Source organism: Cetorhinus maximus, chromosome 15 (genome assembly GCF_964194155.1).
Source record: "Cetorhinus maximus chromosome 15, sCetMax3.hap1.1, whole genome shotgun sequence".
In the NCBI taxonomy this organism is placed as follows: domain Eukaryota; kingdom Metazoa; phylum Chordata; class Chondrichthyes; order Lamniformes; family Cetorhinidae; genus Cetorhinus; species Cetorhinus maximus.
The window spans coordinates 3,486,482-3,508,966 of record NC_135893.1 but is presented as its reverse complement, the minus strand read 5'-3'; the positions used below and the strand labels follow the sequence as shown (position 1 = coordinate 3,508,966).

The 22,485-nt window shown below is 41.2% G+C and overlaps 1 protein-coding gene across 2 annotated transcripts in view; it reads right to left on the bottom strand.

Moving 5' to 3' along the window:
• The window catches only part of LOC144690336 (guanine nucleotide-binding protein G(I)/G(S)/G(T) subunit beta-1), a 76,853-nt gene extending 59,385 nt beyond the window's left edge, over positions 1 to 17,468 (bottom strand). Inside the window, exon 1 of one of the 2 annotated variants that reach the window (XM_078557696.1) lies at positions 17,444 to 17,468. The gene's annotated coding sequence lies outside the window, so the exon portion shown is untranslated. Of the gene's footprint in view, positions 1 to 17,051 lie in introns of both variants that reach the window. The other variant, XM_078557693.1, reaches the window with a different exon arrangement.
• Between the last annotated feature and the right edge of the window lie 5,017 nt (positions 17,469 to 22,485).

Below are 22,485 nucleotides of genomic sequence, written 5' to 3'. Positions count from 1 at the left end.
AGCCACACCCATCACATCAACCCAGATGCAAGACATGAATTCACACTACGGAACTTCAAAACAACTCGATGCAAAAATGCTTTCTTCAAAACTATGTATAACTCAGCAGTCTTTATGAACGGAAAACAAAAATCTTTAATCAGTATTTTCTGCATGAACCTAAATGTTAATGTAGTAATATTCTAACACACTGCAGAACTGTTTCTGAAGTCCTCAGAGGGTTATAGCAACACTAGTCCCTCAAGTTATAACTCCTACATAAATTAAACCTGGAATACTACCCACATTTTCAACAAGCACAAGCACACCTCAAAACTAAATGCACATATCCTTCTGCATGCAAGGTAAATTTAAGGTTCCTAAAGATGGCTGAAGTTTCATAAACTCACTGAAATACAATTAGGAATTTGTTTCTAACTTTGGTTTACAGAATGCCTAGTAAAGCAGAACAATCAGACAACTGACAAATCATCCCTAGGTTTCCAGCCATAAAGGCCATGCCTTATCACCACAGCCAGTGTGTACTGCAGCTAAGATCTGCTTGTTTTTATTTACAAGGCATGCCAAATGAGAAGTGGACAATCTAATATGAATTTATATTTTTATAAAGTTTCTGATCAACATATCACCTTAGTTTTCCACATCCTTAGAAAAACACAAAATGGCTGCTGTGCAGAATGCTTTGAATAGAACAATTTAACCAGTTGAAATGATGCACAATCCTGCCCTACTATTCCAAACACTAAAAATAATCAGACTGCATTATCTATCCAAGATGTACTTAAAATAAGATAACATTTACATACATAGCATATCCAGGTTTACATATTGTGAGAATAGCTAGCTTAGTTAAGTACTGGAGGGTGTTGAAACCAATGGTGCACCCAAGAAAGATGGGGACAAGTGGAAATGATGCAAATACTTAATACAAAAACTTCCTATCTTTTAGAAAACTTGAAAGCAAGCCAAATTCAGTTTTACAACAGTTTCAGAATTTTACATTAACAGCGGGGAGGTTAGTTTAAGTTAGCCACTGTGGGTGTGCCTACACCACATGAACCTGCAGTTCAAGGCAGCTCACCACCACCTTCTCAAGGACAATTAGGGATGGGCAATAAATGCTAGCCTAGTACATCCCATGAATGAACAAAAGATGGCCAGTTTTTCTCTCTCTACTGGGTTTGGAATACTGATACATCTAAACATATGGAAATCTGGGTCTACACATCAACCATTGGGATAGGGATTTAGCACAGTAAACAGTGGCAGCTAAGTGATGCCAGTCTTCAGGATTCTGAGTTAAATACTGCCGTTAGCAAGACAATGAAAAGAAAACAACTTCAACAGTAGGAACAATCAACAATGTATTAACACATTTTCAAAAACCACTAGCTGAACTCCTATGGCACTGTACACTAGAAGACAAAGTGCAATCTTCACATCAAGCAGAGTTAGATGATGAGGGCAACAAGGTGGGAGCTGGATCAAGGGGAGGAGAAGCAAAGAAACCACTTCAGCAAGAGAGTAGGCATTTGGCAGGGAGTATTTGAAGAGCTTGAAGAAGTCTGATTTTGGAGAAAACAATTAGTGTTAACAGTTCCTATTTTTGGATTTAAGGAGGTTTCTCAATTGAAGAATGGTCCATTTGGTTTGATTTTAAAACTAGAGATATGCCTACATGTACAGGTAATGTTTCTTCATCTCCGAATAAACATCGATGCTTCAGGATTTTCTTGAGATAAGGCAAGACATTATTGTGCAACAGGAACACAAGAAATAGGAGGAGTAGACCATATGGCCTGTCAAACCTGCTCTGCTATTTAATATGATCATGGCTGACCTTGGGCTTCAACTCCACTTCTCTGCCTGTTCCCCATGCCCTTTGACTCCTTGAGACACCAAAAATCTGTCTATCTCAGCCTTAAATGCATTAAATGATGGAGCATCCACAAACCGCCAGGGCAGAGAATTCCAAAGATTCACAACCCTTTGAGTGAAGTAATTTCCCCTCATCTCAGTCCTAAATGATCAGCCCCTTAACCTGAGACTGTGACCATGTCTTAGATTCCCCTAACAGCAGGAATCATCTTCAGAATCTTGTACATTTGAATGAAATCACCTCTCCTAAATTCCAGAGAAAATATACCCAATTTGCTCAGCCGATCATAGGACAACCCCCTCGTTTCCAACGACCAATTTAGTGAACCTTCACTGTACTAGCTCAAATGTAAGTATATCCTTTCTTAAATGTGGACAGCAAAACTGTGCACAGTACTCTGGGTGTGGTCTCACCAAAACCCTGCACAACTCGAGCAAGATTTCTTTATTCCTATACTCCAGTCCCCTTGCAATTAAGGCCAACATGCCATCTGCCTTCCTAATTGCTTGCTGTACCTGTATGTTAACTTTTTGTGTTCCTTGTACGAGCACAAAGTCTCTTTGAACATCAACACTTACAACTTCTCACCTTTTAAAAAATATTCAGCTCTTCTATTCTTCCGACCAAAGTGAATAACATCACACTTCCCTACGTTATACTCCATCTGCCACCTTGTTGCCCATTCCCTCAACTTGTCTATATCTCTTTGCATCCTCTGCATCCTTCCCATAGCTTACCTTTCCGTCATCAGCAAACTTACATTATTCTCTATCTCTTCATCTTAGTCATTAACATAGATTGTAAATAGCTGAGGCCACAGCACTGACCCTTGTGGTACTCCAGTATTCCCTACCTGCCAGCTTGAAAAAGTCCCATTTATGCCCAATCTCTGCTTCCTGTTAACCAATCCTCTATCCAAGATAACATATTACCTCCAACTCCATACACACCTATCTTGCCCATTAGTAAAAGTCGCCATAGTCCCAGAGGACCATAGGCTGCTTTCTCATTAGACACACAACTGGTGGAGAGTTTAATCTGAAGGTCACCAGACCTCAGGCGAGGGGAGGGGTTGAGAAGGCAGGGTCTACATGGGTGATCTCAGCCGGTACAGGAATTGAACCCACGCTGTTAGCATCACTCTGCATCACAAACCAGCTGTCCAAACAACTGAGCTCTTGCCCATTAACCTTGTGTGTGGCACCTTAATCAAAAGCCTTTTGGAAATCCAGGTATACTACACTACTCGTTCCCCTTTATCTACCTTACTAGCTACATCCTTAAAAAAAACTCCAATAAAGTTGTTAAGCAGGATTTCCCTTTAGTAAAACCATGTTGACTTGTCCTAATCATACTACACTTTTCCAAATGGAATTTTAACATCTCCTTAACAGATTCCAGCATTTTTCCAGCAACTGTTCATAGGCTAACCATCCTGTAGTTGTTTTCTCTCTCCCTCCTTTCTTGAAAAGCGGAGTAATATTTGCTGCCTTCCAATCTGATGGGGCTGTTCCCAAATCTAATTAATTCTGGAAAATTACAGCCAGTGCATCTACTGTCTCTGCAGCCAACTCCTTTAGAACACTAGGGTGTAGGCCCTGGGAGTCTGTCACACTTTAGACCATTAAGTTTCTCCAATACCACTTCTCTGTTGATATCAATTTCCTCACTCTTTTTAGGCCCTAGTTTACAACCTATTTCTGGAATGCAACTTGTGCCTTCTGATGTGAAGGCACACGCCAAATATTTGTTCAATGCCTCTGCCATTTCCTCATTCCCCATGATAATTTCTCCTATCACTGATTCTAATGGGCCAACGTTAACTTTAGCTACTCTCTTCCTTTTTATAAACTTATAAAGGCTCTTATAATCTGTTTTTATATTTCTAGCTACTTTACTCATTCTATTTTTTTTTTCCTTTTTATCAACGTTTTGGTTGCCCTTTGCTGGTTTCTTAAACACCCCCAATCTTCAGATTTGTTACTGTTTTTGGCAATATTGTAAACCTCTTCTTTTAATCTAATAGTTATCCCTAACTTCCTCAATGAGCCACAGATGGATTTTTCTTGATGAGTTTTCGGTTTTCCATGGAATACATTTTTGTTGGGCATTTTGAATTGTTTCTTTATATGTTTCCCACTGTTCATTTACAGCCATACCTTTTACTCTATTTACCTTAGCCAGTTCTTCCCTCATACCTATGTAATTGGCTTTAAGATTCTTGTTTGTGATTGAAATATGTCACTTTCAAATTTAACCTGGAGTTCAATGGTATTATGATCACTATTTCCCCGAGGATCTTTTACTATGACATTACTAATTAACCCTGCTTCATTACACACTACTAGATCTAAGATAGCTTCATCCCTAGTTGTTTCAAAAATGTATTGGTCCAAGAATCACTCACAAAAACATTCCACAAACTCATTAGCCTATATGAAGCTTAGAGACTCCCACAGTTATTACAATGCCCCTTTGTTACAAATCCAGTGATTTCTTGTTTAACGGTCTGTCCAACGGTATAACTATTGTTAAGGACCTATAAACTACCCTTACCAGTGTTTTCTGACTGTTGCTGCTTCTAATTTCTACTCATACTGATTCTACTTCATGATCTTCTGAGGCTAGACCCCTTCTCTCTAAAGTCCTTATGTCATCCTTTATCAGGGCTAGCCCGCCTCCTTTACCATTTTGTCTGTCTCTCTGAAATATTGTTATCCTGGAATATTTATTTCCAAACCCTGATCACCTTGTAATCATGTCCCTGCAATGGCAATTAAATCTAAATCATTTACCTCTAGCTGTGTGTTAGTTCATCAATCTTATTGCAGATGCTTTGTGCATTCAGATAAAGAACTTCTAATTTCTCTTTTTACTTCTATTCCTTGCAATGACCTATTTGTTGTGTACAGTTTTTGTAACATCTGTCCCTTCCTGTTCCAAACTGCTTGTCTTTACCCATATTACTATACTCCTCCTATGCCTTGGCCTCTCTTTGGGTTTCTAAATCTCCCTTCACCTGAGACCCTCCCCGCCCCCTTAACTCATAGATTAAAGCCCTGTCCACAGCCTAGTTACATGATTGACCAGTAGACTGGTCCCAGCTGACAAATTCGAGCAAATCTTAACACTGAAAAGCTACAAACATAACAGGTGCTGCAGGCAAATATAAATATACAGGAGAAATATCCCATGAATCAGCTGACATGGGGGCTTTCAGTGCACTTTGAAATGCAATGAGCAGCAGTGCAAGGTGGCAGCTCACCACCATCTTCTCAAGGGCAATTAGGGATGGGCAATAAATGCTGGCCTAGCCAGTGATGCCCAGATCCCATGAATGAATTAAAAAACCTACCATTATTTAAATATGAAATAAATTACCTACATACTCACCACTTCAAAATGCATAATCTGATTTTTGCCCATCAAGATGCAAATCATACATTTCATTCGATCCTCAGTTTGTGTTGAGTTAGCTCTCAGCAGCTGGTATACTACATTTGGCTTCATCGCCACCCAAGGTAGTTTGGGAAAAATAGCTAGGATTCATATTACTCTCTAGTGACTCCTATTAGAAAGTATGCATACGAACATTAGGTCAGGAGGGAATCAGTTTTTGCTGCGATATATCATAGAAAAATGGCTTAGCAATATTCATTAGTTAGGTTCACATGCAAAATTAGCCAGAAGTTGCAGCAAGTTACTGATAGAACTATACTTTAGGGAGGGTCAACCTTCAGCAGAGAAAAGGAGAAACAAGATACCTCATAACAGCTTTCAAATTTGTTTTTAATTGTTTGTGCTCAGATGGGGTGTCACCGAAGACTAGAACGTTTCTGCGTTCATTTTGCATCTTGGTGTATGATGCCAAATTAAATGGCCCAGTTAGATTTCTAGGGTACTTTCAGGAAAGAAGTTCTTGAAAAACCAAGCTATCAGTTTGGCAAGTTCTAAGACGGCCGCCGGCAAGAGACAACACTGTGCCACCACTGCTGAACGACAGCTTTAACATAGCCACAGCAACTACAGAGTTTACTTTTTGACTTAAAACTTCTCTCTAAAAAAAGCTGATAGCAACATGCGGAGCTTTTCAAACAGGTCCCGGGGTTCCAAGCAGTAAACTGAGATATCAATTGGTCGATTTACCACAACACCACTTTATATTTATATAGAGCATTTAACACAATAAAACATCTCAAGCACTTCAGGAGCACTTTAAAGCAAAATTAGACACTGAGCCACATAAGGGAGATAGCCAAAAGCCTGATGGCCAAAGTCAGTTTTAAGGAATGTCTTAAAGGAAGAGAGGTGGAGATGCTTGGGAAGGGAATACCTGAGTTTCAGGGCCAGAATCTCTCATGACCACAAATGGTGGAGCGATGAAAATCATGAATGCTTAAGAGGCCAGAATTATGTGAGCACAGGCATCTGAGATTTGAGGCTGGAGGAGAATACAGAGATAGGGAGGGAAAGGCCATGGAGGGGTGGCCAGGAGCCAATGTAGGTCAGCAGGCATGGAGTAATGGGTGAACCAACTTGGTGCAAGTAATCTTCCCTTCACCCCACCCCCGGTGGCTTTCCGCAGGGATCGTCCCCCCCGGGACACCCTGGTCCACTCCTCCATCACCCCCTACACCTCAACCCCCTCCCACGGCACCTTCCCACACAACCACAGAAGGTCCAACATCTGCCCCTTTACTTCCCCCGTCCTCACCGTCCAAGGGCCCAAACACTCCTTTCAAGTGAAGCAGCACTTCACTTGTACTTCCCTCAATTTAGTCTACTGCATTCGCTGCTCCCAATGCGGTCTCCGCTACATTGGAGAGACCAAATGCAGACTGGGTGACTGCTTTGCGGAACACCTTCGGTCTGTCCGCAAGTATGACCCAGACCTCCCTGTCGCTTGCCATTTCAACACACCACCCTGCTCATACCCACATGTCCGTGCTTGGCCTGCTGCATTGTTCCAGTGAAGCTCAATGCAAACTGGAGGAACAGCACCTCATCTTCCGACTAGGCACTTTACAGCCTTGCGAACTTAATATTGAGTTCAACAATTTCAGATCATGAACTCTCTTCTCCATCCTCACCCCCTTTCTCCAATAATTTATAATTTTTTTAAACATATTTTTCTTTTCCAACCTATTTTTAAATTTATTTTGATCTATTGTTTAATCTCCACCTTTTAGCCCATTTCGATTCCTTCCCCCCACCCAACCCCCCAAAAGGGCCATCTGCCACTAGCTTGTCCTGCTTGCTACCCTTAATGTCCCCATTAGCACATTCCTTAGATATTATCACCACCGTCAACACCCCTTTGTCTATGACATATTTGGCAATCTCTTCTTTGCCTCCACCTATCACTGGCCCCCTATCCGGCTCTACCTTTCCCACACCCCCACCCCCCCTACCAACTTACATTTCACCTCATTTCTCTATTTCCTTAGTTCTGATGAAGAGTCATACGGACTCGAAACATCAACTGTATTCCTCTCCGCAGATGCTGTCAGACCTGCTGAGTTTTTCCAGGTATTTTTGTTTTTGGTGCATGGAAGGATATGGGCAGAGTTTTGGATGATCTCAAATTTATGGAGGCCAGCCAGGATTAAAAATAATTATAACCAGGATTTTAAACTTAGATTCTAGAGAAATTTTGAACAAATCAACTTGAAGGGTGTCAGAACTAGGGAAATGCAAGATTTGCATTTGTTTCATGTAGTTTCAAACATTTCCAGATCATTTCAGAAAAAAGGCAGTGCAAAGCTCCCCCATACTTTATCCCGATAATGAGCCTTGCAAACCTCCCTCTCTCACTGGTATGTTTATTTCCTATCTTCCCACGTCAGCTATTTTTTTATAGAGCATATTTCAATACCATAACATTTTCAGCAAGAATATCACAGCCTTGTTTTAGGAAGCTGACAGCCTTTCATAAGTCAGAACAGAAGATCCCCAAATGTGTTGATATATGTAGCCCATTTCTTGTAGTGTGTAAATATTTTCAAAGAATCGCACACAAAAAAGCTGAAAACCACTGGTTTACTGTACCATATTACCTGTAAGATCAAACCACTCCAGCCACTTTCCAACATTCAGAATTATCATCATCAGCTGAAGACATTTACTGATGCATTTACAATTGCAGCCTTGGTGTAAAGCCATTCTGTTCCACACCAATAATGCAGCTGTGGCCTAAATTCAGTATGAATTTAGTTAGCATCTGACTTGACACCAAAGTGAACTGAGAGTCTGGAAGAGGGAGTCACAGTCCAGTTTGCTTCAGAGTCAGTTTAGGCCTTAAAATTGGATTTGAAATTTTAGCGCACAACCAGATTTCTGCTTTTCTTGATTCAAAAGAAGTGAAAAGACACCATTAACTCTCACTACATAGAAATATTCCTTGATCAGTATTAATCCTGTGTTAAGCAAGGCAATCATATTAAAACTCAATCATGCAATGTGGAGCAGCATTATTTAAAATGGGAATGGCAGCCAAGGGGTTATAGTGCTGGGACTAGCAAGCCAGAGGTTCAAATCTCACTTTGGTAAACAGTGAAATTGAATTCAATAAATCTGGAAATGGTAGCAACACTGTGGAAGTTGTCAGATTGTTCACTAATATCCTTCTGGGAAAGGAACCTGCCACCCCTCCCTGGTCTGGCCTACATGTGACTCCTGTCCCATATTATGTTGTTGATTGCATGCTCTCAGAGCAACTACAGATGGGCAATAAATATTTTCCATCACAGTGTTGTCCACATCTCAAAAATAAAAACACCTTAGGGATATTATAATTGGCTCCAGAATTTCAAGATGAGAGAAAAAGTGATGACAGCTCTTGCTCCTAATTAAGCAGCAGTAACTGGTTAAACTGAACATGTGGACATCAGAAGTTATTTAATCTCATAATTCTATGAAAAGTGCATAAATATTAATTTAGCAAAATAACTGACAAAAATTGTAAATACTTCCACCAGAAATGCTGACCGGTTTCCCCTATCAAAAGATTATTTCCATAAGTATTGCACTATTCACTTGGAAATGGTTATTCCTGAAATGCAAATTCACTTGTGCAGAATCAGGTAACACACAAAAAAATAGAGCTGTTTAGCTTATGGTCAATGTGTCTCATGAATTGCTGCTAAAATGCATCTTAACACTCACATTAGTACTCCCAAAGAACTAGTCAAGGGCATACATCAAAAGGGAAAGAAATCAAAATCAGCTCTGGAGCTCATAGTTTTGCACTGCATTAAAGAGGCCAACAACCTTTTTACTACTGCCTCATTATTGGCTGAAGGAAGAATTTTCTCCATTTCCCTTCCTCTCCCAGCCTCTTTTGGTCATTTATCTTTCTTATTAGTCATTTCATTCAAACCACATTTTATTCTGACAAACCAGAGTTTTTTTTTAAAGGTACAGTGAAATTAATATTCAAATTTGTTGTGTCAATGCAAATTAAAAATTAATTTGCAAAGAACGTGAACCAGACATTAATACTGTTGACTGTCATTGTATACTATATCAGAAATGATACCTGAAATTACTAATCCTTGTGTCTTTTAAAACCTTAACTGTCATAATACCTAACATTTGTATTCATAATTTGCTTCAGTTTGCATCATCTCCTTGTATGTAAATTGGGCAACTGCACAATAAAATCCCATCACTACATTAGTGCTCCACCACATAAATGGTTTTAAATAGCTTTAAATAATGGCACACAGACAGTTCGCCTGGAACAGCCATCCATTTCCTGCCTGTGGGGAGAAGCACTGACAATAGCTTTCCTGGTCCCAATGGAAGCAATGCACTAACAAGCTGAGCTAACCACCTCCCTGATTCTGGCGGAAAAATATCTCCCCTGGCACAAGAGGCCCAGAGAAAAACAAGGACATCTGTACATACAACAAATTATTCCATAATAATCAGCTTAAAACTAAAACACTTTCAAAGGAAATGGAGACTTAAAGTAGGATCACAGCCTTGCATGTCAGCATGATTAACTGTAATGGTGATTTTGAAAACAGGATCAGTTTAAAATCATTCTTTGCGAGTGATTTCATGTAATCAGGATTAAAAGCTAGCGTCTGCCTAACACAGAATTAGGTCCATATTTTACTAAATATTTAGCAGGCAACATATGGTATACAGAACTAACAACCCATCAGCATAGCGGAAACCAAAATGGCTTTGTGCTGCTGCTTCACAACCGAGATCAAGTACAGGACAGATTTCTTTAAATGGAGCTTTTTTAAATGCAAAGATGGACTGGAAAAGGAATTAAGTACAAGGGCACAACAATCCTGAAGCCACAAAAATTTCTACTGTTGAATCATTTCAATTAAATTCCCCAAGTATGTATGCAAGATCTTGATCCTTATCAGATGTGCACCCTTCAAGAACACATGCCCCATTTCAAATTTTTATCATGAGGCAGAAATAACTTTTGTCCATTCAATACTGGGAAGAAATATATGTGGACAAATAATGATCTGATGTAAAGATCACAAAGAATGTTAAAAGTTTATATTTGGATACAGTCCACAATGGACCTGCAAATATCATTCAATTCAGATGGAATTACACTCTAGTGCTTAGTAAATCCTAAAAAAAAGTTATAAATTTGGGTTGCAGTAGTCCAGAAAGCATGTTCATCCTCAAATACTTTCTTATTCACTCCTAATCTAGGTGGTATTTACATCACAGCAGAGTCCAATCCTGTCTTCACCTGACATTTGTACAATGTTTCTTGGAGTGCTGAATGGATTTTGATCAGTAACAGTAACGATGACCATTTTTCTTCTCCCTTCACAGGGCTGCTAAACGCAATTACAGCACTCATACTGCTAACTCAGTATAGAATATGATTTGAACCCAAGACCCACCAGGTCTGTATGGCTGTCCAAGGATAACCCCATTATGTTAGTGAGGAGGGTCAGTTATGTACGAGTGGGAAATAACATTACGGTTTGCAAAATAGTGTCATTATAAATACTTTTTCAAATGTTTTGGGGTTTAACTATGTGTCAACTGGATATAATTTCCGACATTCAATTTTTGCGAGGTAAATTATTCTGAACTTACTTTTAAGTCAAAAATCACTCTAGTCTATAAGCATACATTATACAGAATCCAGAAGTTTCATTTTTACTCCAAAATACATGCACTCTTAAAATTCATTTTCAGGATGTGGGTATCACTGGCAAAGCTGGCAGTTATTTGTCCATCCCGAGCCTTCCTCAGGCTTGATACTAAATTAGCTTTACACTTCACTGAGCAGTGAAGAACCAATCACGATATGTGATTTGGAGCCACAAAAAGGCTAGATCAGGTAAAGATGACAGATTCCCTTCCCTAAAGGAAGTTAGTGAAGCAGTTGGATTTGTATAACAATCTGATAACTTCATGGTCAGTTTTAAGCCTTCACCCCCTGCTCTCAAATTATATATATATATATTTTAAATTGACTTCAAATTTTTCAAACTCCCATGGTACGATTTAAATTTACATTCTCTGGATTATTAGTTTAATCCTCTGAACATTAATCCTGTAATACAATAGTACTTTGGGGGGCAGACACCAGTTTACTCAAATTTACTAATACTGCAACTAAGGTTCAATGCTGCTATACCAGTTACAAGGACACGCTTAATCCAGTATCCTATCACACACTTCCATTCAAGGCTGCCCAATGTGAAGCTGGAGCCCCGCTTTACCTCACTCCAGTGTGAATGAGGCATGCCGTTACAGTCTACCACAGGATTACCACTTTATTGATTACAATCATAGAACAGTACAGTACATAAGGAGGCAATTCAACCCAATAATTATAGTGGCTCTTTCAAAGAGCAACCCAGTTCATTCCACCACCTGACTCTTTCCCCATATCACTGCAATTTTTTCCTCCAAGTATTTGTCCAACTTCCTTTTGAAGGCTACAATTGAATCTATGAGCACCATCCTATCAAGCAATGCATTCCAAATCCCTACCACCAGCTACATAAAAAACATTTTTCATGTCGCCTCTTGCTCTTTGCTGATCACCTTAGATCTGTGTCCTCTTACTGACCCTTCAGCCACTGTAAACAGTTTCCCTTTATGCACTAAACATTTCAGAATTTTAACCGGCTCTATCAAATTTTCTCTCAGCCTTCTCAGCTTCAAGAACAAGCCATGTCTCTTCTGCTTATACATATACCTGCAACCCCTTAACCCAAGAACAATGTAGTAATGTGCCCCAAACCGCAGTGTCCAGAATTATACACAATACTATAGCTGGAGTCAAGATAGTATTTTATGAAAGTTCAGCTTAACTTCCTGGCATTTGTACGCTAAGCCTCCATTTATAAAGCTCAGGATCCACACGCTTTATTATATGCTTTGCTGACCTGTTCCGCCACATTCAAAAAGTTTGTGCACAAACATCCCCAGTGTCTCTGTTCTTGCACTGCCTTTAAAATTATATTAGCTTGCATTCTTTTATCCCTTACAAGTGTATCGCCTCACAGTGCACTCACTCAATGTGTCTGCCCATTCCTACACTGTTTGTGTTTTGCACAATTACAAAATTGCAATGCAATGTAAGAGCAGTCCACACCATAAGGTTTAAGGAATCATACTGCAGCTAATTAAAAATAATTCCAAAAAACGTGGTCACAATAATGCTAGAACTTAAATATCTTCCAAGTCAGTATGGAAATTTCTTACATGAGGAGGCACTGCAGCTGTTGTATGATTCTTTTGATTTAAATGTGAAAGTGGAGGAACAGATGACTTATACACAACTGGCATGACAGTTGCCCCTGTTCCACATTTCTTTACTTCAATAGGTTTCATACTGTTTACTGGGGTTTTTTTTACATACAATGAACATCTTCACTGAGGAAATTGCTGCATAACATTTCAAGGTAAATGTCTTGAGTACTGCCCCATACCAGCTAGTTGTATTGCAAGTAATAAGGAGGTTATAATTTAACATTTGTTGGTGCTTCAAATTAGTGTGCAAAGGAACAGCAGGGTCTCAAATAGCAGTTTATTCTTAATGGCGTGAGACTAGGAAACTTTGGAGGAGGAATGAGATTGAGATGTTAATGTACACAAATCTAAAAACAATTTATACAAATCACCAACGTATACAAATTCTGATCAAAGATTCCAATGGGCTGTTGGCTTTTACCTCAAGGGGGCTGCAATACAAAAAGAGAGGAAGGAATCCTTCAGTTGAAAGGAGCCTTGATCAGGCCGCATCTGGAGCATGGTGTTCAGTTTTGGGCAAAGCGTCTCAGAAAGATAATGCTGCAACGACCCTACAGAAAGTAAGTGCAAATTCACCAGAATGATAATTGAGATTGTAGACCATTGAGTGGAAACAGGAAGTTGTTTTAAACAAAGTAGTGGGAATCTGGAATTCTCTCCCAAAATGTGGTGGCCGCCGGGTTAGTTGAACTTTGAGTTAAATTAACAGTCATCAGGAAATCATATTGAGGGACATGGATCAGAGGTGGGTAAATGGAGTTGAAATACTGAATAGATTCACCTTGGTCCAACTGAATGGTGGAATCGCTCGCAGGGCTGAAATGCCCATTGCTGTTCCCACGATAATGATAATAATACACACTCTGAAAGCACTCCAGAACACATCCTAATGGTTATTTAATCAGCAGCTCTGGGAAAGGCCTCAAAAATAGGCCACCTTGTCAGCCTCCTGGTTACGAATTGGGAATTATATTGAAAACATGAGCATTAATGGAAAAAAAACCAAACATCAAAACACACTTACACAAAGAAGTTAATATAAAAAGGAAAAAAAATGTCAAATGCAGGTTTGAGATTACAACACATTCTCAGGGATCAGAATCAGAACAGTTCAGTGCAGACGGTCATTTAGTCTCTCTTTCAAAGAGCAGTGCAGTTAGTCCTGCTCCCCAACATTGGTGAAGGCTTTCAGCAGGAGCAACAACAATGTCTGGTCGCGGTAAAACCGGAGGCAAGGGGCGTGCCAAGGCCAAGACTCGCTCCTCCAGAGCCTGTCTCCAGTTCCCCATCGGCCGCTGCGCAAGGGTCACTATGCCGAGCGTGTCAGGGCCGGAGCCCCCATCTACCTGGCCGCCGTCCTTGAGTACCTGACAGCCGAGATCCTCGAGCTGGCCAGCAACGCGGCCCGGGATAACAAGGCGACCCGCATCACTCCCTGCCGCCTGCAGCTCGCCATCCGCAATGATGAGAAGCTCAATAAGCTGCTGGGAGGGGTCACCATAGCCCAGGGTGGGGTCCTGCCCAACATACAGGCTGTGCTGCTGCCCAAGAAGGCCGGCCACTCCAAGCAAGGTTTACGCCTGAAAGGGTGAGATCGGAAAAACATCCCCAACTCTTTTTCCATAGCCCTGAAGCTGCTTATTAAATAGTTGAATACTCCTGGGAACCATCAGAACCCCAAACACTTCATATTCTTCAGCAAAACTCCAAGTCATCCATTATTTAAGTTAAAAATAAGTAACTTACTGTAGCAAGGAGAAAATTAAATCAATGCCCACAATCTTAAGTGGGGCCAGGAGAAATCATCTCTGACTGATGTGTGATGCCACATGTAGCTGAATAACCCAGTACTCACCATTTCACTCATACATGGTAAATAGTGAATATGATGAGATATTAGAAGGCTGTTAAGGGAACCACAATTTTCACAGAAAGGAAAATGTACTTGATCTGAATACAATGTAACAATTATTAAAACCTAGATAAAACAATGTTAAGGCAAAGCTAAAGTTTTGCAGAATGCATGTAAAGTAATCTAAACCACACTTCCTGAGCAATGAAAACAAATATGGAAGTATCATATGTACAAAGATGGACATTGTACACAGCTACCAAAATTAACTGTCAGCAATCTTAAGAGGATACTTCAACAATATGTAAAAAAGCAGTTGCAGGAAGTAAACTATAGCAGTATATCGAATACAGAAGTTAAATATTCAAAACTTGATTTAAATGTTTATAAAAATATGAACTTCCAGAAAACTATCCCTATATTGCACAAAATCTTGGCCAAGATGGGGGGGGTTGAATAGTTTCCATTCCATTTTTGGCAAATCTGCACTGTAGTAAGAGTAGTTTGTGCTAAGTCTTGGTACATCAAAACTTGATTACTGTAATTCTGTGTACTATAAATTCCAACTACTAAGTCTACTCATTCCAGAGCTTAAGTTACCCAAAGCTTACCTAAACTTTTCAATCATCTAAGTTATACAGGTGAATTACTAATTGAAGAGAACACAGATTTTCTTGCAGAAGAAAGATTAGATCCATGACAGGTGATTTATTAAATACGGCATGCAGTCTGAAACACATCAGCTGTAATACTTGATTTACTAAACAGTAGGTCGAGAGATTTTTTTTAGAAACTTCTCCATAGAATGAGTTTTAAATGTCAGGAACCTTGCCCAATGTTCAATGGTTCAGTCAATGCCCTGCTAGCCTTTAAAATTACAGTGCTCCAATATTAACAAAATTATCTGCAGTACCAAAAATGGAATATGTGCTTGCACATACATCTCAGGATGAGTTAGCAATATCACCCATTCAATCAGAGGCACTCCAAACAAAGTGAGTGGGAAATAAATCTCCTTGGCCTCTGACCACCTCTGTGCATATACAAGACACATTTACCTTGTATATGAGGTAATATACACAGGAAGACACCAGAGATCACTTAGCTGCCCTTTTAATCAAGAGCGAGCAGACTGGTGAATCTAAAGGGGAATGAAGAAAAACAGCCAACTTCAAGGCCAGAATTTCTCTTCCAAATGGTAGATGGATATTTGTAATCATGTGTGATGTATATATACTGGAATATAGTGGTCCAAAATTAGTTACAGTGACTCTATCAAGGCATTCTTTCTTCTACAATTTTACCATGGATTAACAAAAGGAAGACAAAAAGTGCATGCATTGGATGGGCTTTGTGAAGATTAACTGTCCAGCAGTACAGCTTCCCTTCATTACTTGGACTTGAACTATACATAGGGATTCTTAACATCAATTTCTAAAATTATTCCTTCCTTAACAGGCATCATATATAAAAGGCTGCTAGTAAATAGAAAAATACAATTTCAGCCATTCAAAAACAGCATGACCCCACCTACTCAATTTCCCATTAATCATCTTAAATTCGCTGTACTTGGGGGGTGAAGCCCTTCGATGTACACATTTAATTATCGTGTGGCACTTCGATGTTAAAGAATCTCATTTTAAATCCTGTGCATGTAAAAAAAAAACGATTGCCGAACAATTAAGGTTAAAAAAAAACCTCAAGGGAAAAGGGGTATACACAGACCAAAGCCCGAGTCCCTCTTTCATTAAAAAAAATACAGATGGAGAAAGATTACTGCAAACAAAAAGATTACCAAATAGGTTTAATATGGCACTGTAGTTGATTAGTAATTATATGTTTTTCTTGCCGATAACAGGGAGGGGGGGGGGGAAAGAAGAGGAATGACTTTATCGTTAAAAGTCAAAAATCCGTCGCAGCATTAATTGTATTAAAGCGAATCTTCAGCAACGGGCGAATTTCAGAGCCTGAAAACCCAGCCCTGTAAGAAATGAGGAGGAGCCCCCAGCACAATCCCTGAATGTGGAGGAGGGGGGGGGAGAGAGAGAGAAAGAGAGGCTTTGCCAAAAAAAAAAGACTGGAAACTGCACATTTGGCCGTTTCACGGGCAGGAAAGGGAGTGGAAAACTCAAACCCGTCGAAGTATCTTAGCCAAACTCTGGGATTTCCCCCCCTCCCCTCGTTTATTTCTTGTAAGAAAGAAAGAGAGAGAGAGAGAGAATAAAAAGGAGCTGCCATCGCCATGTTTGGAGTCCGGGCCCAGATTGAGGAACTCATTCATTAACCGGGGGGGGGGGGGGGGGGGGGAAGAGAACCTACCCCCTTCCCCCCCCCCCCCCCCCCTCCCACAAACAGGAATTACAACAATTCCAGCCCCACTCTAAACCCGGCGACTGAATATGGACCGAGTGAAAGGCGGGAGGAGAGGGGCAACCTCCCCCCCTCCCCAAAAACCCAACCCCCTCCCCTCCCCCTCAAACAGGCATCCTGGGCCATGGGGGTAAATAACTCCCACCCCCCCTCACACACACCCCCCCTCACCCTCACCCCGCCCGGCCTCACCTACAACTCCTCGGCCCCTCTCAGTAGCATCGACCTCAGCCCGGGCTCCGCGGCTTCGGCTCCGGAGGCGGCGGCGGCGGCGGCTTCTTCTTCCCCCCTCCCCCGGCTCTCACTCCGACTTCAGGCCCGACCGTTTGTAATCGTTCCTTTTAAAAAAAAATTGTCTTCCTCTCTCCCTCTGGTTTTCTTTTTCTCTCTCTTCACTCTCGGCGATGGTGACTCCAGCTGAGTATTTGTGTGTGTGTGTGTGTGGAAGCGGTGAGGGGGGGGGGGGGTTATTTCTTTTCTCTCTCTCTCTCTCCACCTCCTCCTCTTCTTTCCTCGGCCCCGCTTTCCCCTCTCAGCCGCTCCGAGCGCGCCAGCCCGCGGCCATTAGATGGAGACAGACTCACCCGGATGGGCGCGGCCCAGCTTACCACCCCTGCACCGGCCGCCCGGGAAACCCCGCGCGCTCGCCACCGCGCCCCGTCGACGGGGACCCGCAGCCAGCCGGCGTGCGCGCGCACGCACGCACGCACGCACAGCGCAGCGCAGGCAGCCCCCGGCTACCGGCACGCACGGCGCACGCAGCGCCGGCTACCGGTACGCGCGCGCACACGCAGAGCTGGAGGATGGCAGGGGAGGCAAGGGACCGTGACCCCGCCCAAAACCAGCAGCAGAAGCGTCGTCCGCTTGTCCCCCCACACACGGTTCAGTGAGTGAACAAAGATCTGGCAACTGGAGTACAATGTGGGCAAATGTGAAATGGTTCATTTTGTCAGGAAGGATTAAAAAAAAGCAGCATATTCTCTAAATGGGTGAGCGATTGCAAGAGCGCTGAGATGCAGAGGGACCTGGGTGTCCTAGTGTATGGATCACAAAAAGGCTGGTAGGCAGGTACAGCGGGTAATTAGGAAAGCTGATGGAATTTTATTGTTTATTGTGAGGGGAATTGATTACAAGAGTAGGGAGGTTAGGCTTCAGTTGTACAGGGCATTGGTGAGACCACATCTGGAGTATTGTGTACAGTACTGGTCTCCTTATTTAAAGAAAGATGTAAATGCGTTGGAAGCAGTTCAGAGAAGGTTTACTCGTCTAATACCAGGAATGGGTGGGTTGTCTTATGAGGAAAGGCTGGACAGGTTAGGCTTGTATCCACTGGAATTTAGAAGAGTGAGCGGTGACTTAATTGAAGCCTTTAAGATCCTGAGGGATCTTGACAGGGTGGATATGGAGAGGATGTTTCCTCTTGTGGGAAAATCTATAACTAGGGGTCACTGTTTAAAAATAAGGGGTGGCTCATTTAAGACAGAGATGAGGGGAAATGTTTTTCTCTGAGGGTTGTGAGTCTTTGGAACTCTCTTCAAAAGGCAGTGGAAGCAGAGTCTTTAAATATTTTTAAGGCAGAGCTAGATAGATTCTTGATGAACAAGGGGGTGAAAGGTTATCGCGGGTAGGCAGGAATGTGGGCTTGAACCACTCATCACATCCTGCCAACCAGCAAAAGATCCATTTATTCCAACTCTCTGCTTCCTGTTAGTTAGCCAATCTTCTATCCATGCCACAAGGTTACCTCCTACACCATGAGATTTTATTTTCCGCAATAACGTTTGATGTGACACTTTATCAAATGCCTTCTGGAAATCTAAGTACAGTACATCCACCAGTTCCCCTTTATCTACAGCACATGTGACACCTTCAAAGAACTCCAATAAATTGGTTAAACATGGTTTCCCTTTCACAAAAGCATGTTGACTCTGCCTGATTGCCTTGAATTTTTCTGAGTGGGCTGCTATAATATCTTTAATAATAGCTTCTAACATTTTCCCTATGGTAGATATTAAGTTAACTGGTCTGTAGTTTCCTGCTTTCTGTCTCCCTCCCTTTTTGCTATTTCCCAATCAATTTGGACCTTCCTCGAATCTAGGGAATTTTTGAAAATTAAAACCAGTGCATCAACTCTCTCACTAGCCACTTCTTTCACAACCTTAGGGTGAAGTCCACCTGGACCTGGGGATTTGTCAACCCACAGCCCCAGCAACTTGCTCAATACCACTTCCCTGATTGTAATTTTCCCAAGTTCCTCCCTCCCTTCCATTTCCTGATTTACAGCTATTTCCGGGATGTTACTTGTGTCCTCTATAGTGAAAACTGAAGCAAAATACCTGTTTAATTCATCCGTCATCTCCCTACTTTCCATTATCAATTTCCCAGATGCACTTTCTATAGGACCTACACTCACTTTTTCTTATTTAAATATCTATAGAAACTCTTACTATCTGTCTTTATATTACTAGCTCGCTTTCTCTCATATTCTTAATTTTTCTCTCCTTATTAATCTTTTTGTCATTCTTTGCTGTTCTTTATATTCTTTACAATCTTCTGACCTGCCACCCATCTTCGTGTAATTGTATGCTTTTTCTTTAAGTTTGATACTGTCTCTAACTCTTTTAGTTAACCACGGAAGGTTAAATGGATGAATTTTTCTTTCTTTTTGGAATGTATATATTCTATGTATTCTGAAATATCATATAATATTGGGCGCACTCGTTTCACCCTCAAAATGAATGTAAAATTCAATCACATTATGATCGCTGCTACCTAGGGGTGCCTTCACTAGGACGTTATCAAATAATCCTATCTCGTTGCTCAATACCAGGTCTAGTATAGCCTGCTCTCCGTCTAGCTCCAGAATGTGCTGTTGTAAGAAACTACCCTGAAAACATTCTATGAACTCCTCATCTACCTTTGCCCATCTAATTTTTCCAGTCTGTATGTAGATTAAAATCCCCCATGATTATTGCTGTACCTTTCTGGCAAGCTCCCATTATCTCTTCTTTGTCTGTCCTACTGTGTAGTTACAATTAAGGGGCCTGTACACCACTCCCACAAGTGACTTCTTGCCTTTATCATTCCTCATCTCAATCCAAACCGCTTCTACATCCTGGCTTCCTGAACTTAGGTCATCCCTCTCTAATATGCTAATACCATTAACAGAGCCACCCCTGCACCTTTTCCTAACTCCTGTCCTTCCTAAATGTCACATACCCTTCAATATCAGGTCCCAATCTATGTCATCCTGTAGCCATGTTTCTGTAATGGCTATCAGATCATACTTAATTATTTCTATTTGTGCTATCAGTTCATCTGTTTTGTTTTGAATGCTATGTGCATTTAGATACAGAGCCTTTCATTTTGTCCTTTTATTATTTTTGTAGGGTCTAGCCTTATCTGCTGATTTACTCTTAGATTTGTACATCTCACAAACAGATTATTTGTTCAATATCACGTTGTTGTTTGTGGGAGCTTGCTGTGCATATATTGGCTGTTGTGTTTCCTACATTACAACAGTGATTACACTTTAGATGTGCCTTATTGGCTGTATATCCCTTTGAGATGTCTGCTGGTTGTGATAGGCACTATATAAATATAAGTTTTTTTTGCATGACCACCAGATATCCCAAAGCACCTTATGGCCAATGAAGTACTTTTGAAGTGTAGTCACTGTTGTAATGTAGGAAACACAACAGCCCATCTGCAAAACAGCAAGCTGTCATAAACTGCAATGTTAAATGACCAGATAATCTGTTTGAGGGTAAATATTGGCCAGGATACTGGGGAGAACATCCTTGCTCTTCTTTAAAATAGTGCCACAGAACGCTTTATGTCCATCTGAGAGGGCAGATAGAGCCTCAGTTTAACATCTCCTCTGAAAGACAGCACCTCCAACAGTGCAACACTCTCTTGGTACTGCACTGGAGTATAAGCCTTGATTTTTGTGCCAAAGTCATGGACTTGAACCCACACCTATTGACTGAGAGGCTAGAATGCTACCAATTGAGCTACAGCTGACACACAAAAACATAAGAAATACAAGCTGGAGTAGGCCATTTGGCCCTTTGAGTCTGCTATGCCATTCAACAAGCTCATGATTGATCTCCTAATTCAAGTCCACTTTCCCAATCTATCCCCATATCCCTTGAGTCTCTTAGTGCCCAAAAATCTATTGAACTCTAAACCTTGAATATACTTAACATCTGAGCATCTACAGCTCTCTGCCTGCGGTAAAGAATTCCAAAGATTCACAACCCTTTGAGTGAAGAAATTTCTCCTTATCACAATCATAAATAGTCGGCCCCTTATCCTGAGTCTGTGACCCCCATGTTCTAGATTTCCCAGTTAGGCTAAACATTTTCTCAGCATCTACCCTGCCAAACCCCTTAAGAATTTTATATGTTTCAATTAAATCACCTCTCATTCTTCTAAACTCTAGAGAATATTGGCCTTGTCTAGTCAATCTTCCCTCATAGGACAATCCCCTCATCCCATGAACCAGTATTGAACCTTTGTTACACTCCCTCTAGGGCAAGTATGTTCTTCCTTAGGGAAGAAGTCGAAAACCATGCACAGTCCTCCAGGTGTGGTCTCCCCAATGCCCAACCTAGTTGGAATAAGATTTATTTTCTCTTATACTCCAAACCCGTTGTAGCAAAAGCTAACCTGCAATTTGCCTTCTCAATTACTCGCTGTATCTGCATGCTAACTTTCTGTGATTCATTTACAAGGACAGCCAGGCTCCTCTTGAATGCAAACATTCCTCAGTCTCTCACCATTCAAAAAAATTCAGTTTTTCTTATTTTTCCTACCAACGTGGATTAACTTTACAGTTTTCCACATTGTATTCCATCTGTCATGTTCTTGTTCACTCACCCAATCTGCCTGCATCCCTCTGTGGCCTCTTTGCATCCTCCTCACTGCTTACTTTATCTAACTGTGTATCGTCAGCAAACCTGGATACATTACATTCCGTCCCCTCACCTAAAGTATTAATAAAGATTGTAAATAGCTAAGGCCTAAGTACTGATCCTTGCAGCACACCACTGGTTACAGCCTGCCAACCTGAAAATGTCCCAAGAAAGCCAGGAAGTAACCCTCAATCTTTATAAAACATCAGCTCAGTCCCAGCTGGAACATTGTCTCCCAATTCGGGGCACCATGTTTTAGGAAGGACGAGAAGCCTGTGGTGGAGGTAACGAGATGGTCCCAAGGATGTCTGAGTAGAGTTGCATGAATAGGCTGGAGAAGCCAGGCTTGTTCTCCTTGGAGCAGAGAAAGCTAAGGGGAGATTTGATAGAGGTTTTTAAATCATTTTATTCTCTTCAAATAAAGAGAAACTGTTTCCAATGGCTGAAGAGGTGATAGCCGGTGGGCACAGAATTAAAGTGATTGGCAAAAGTAACAGAGGCGATATGAGGATAAACATCTTTATGAAATGAATGGTTAGGATTTGGAAAGCACTACCAAAGGGTTGAGTGGTGGATATAGAATCAACGGTAACCTTCAAAAGGGAATTGGATAAATACTTGAAGGAAAAAAATTTGCGGGGATATTGGGAAGGAACAGGAGAGTGGGACTAGCTGGATTGCCCTTCAAAAGCGCCAGCACAGATTTGATG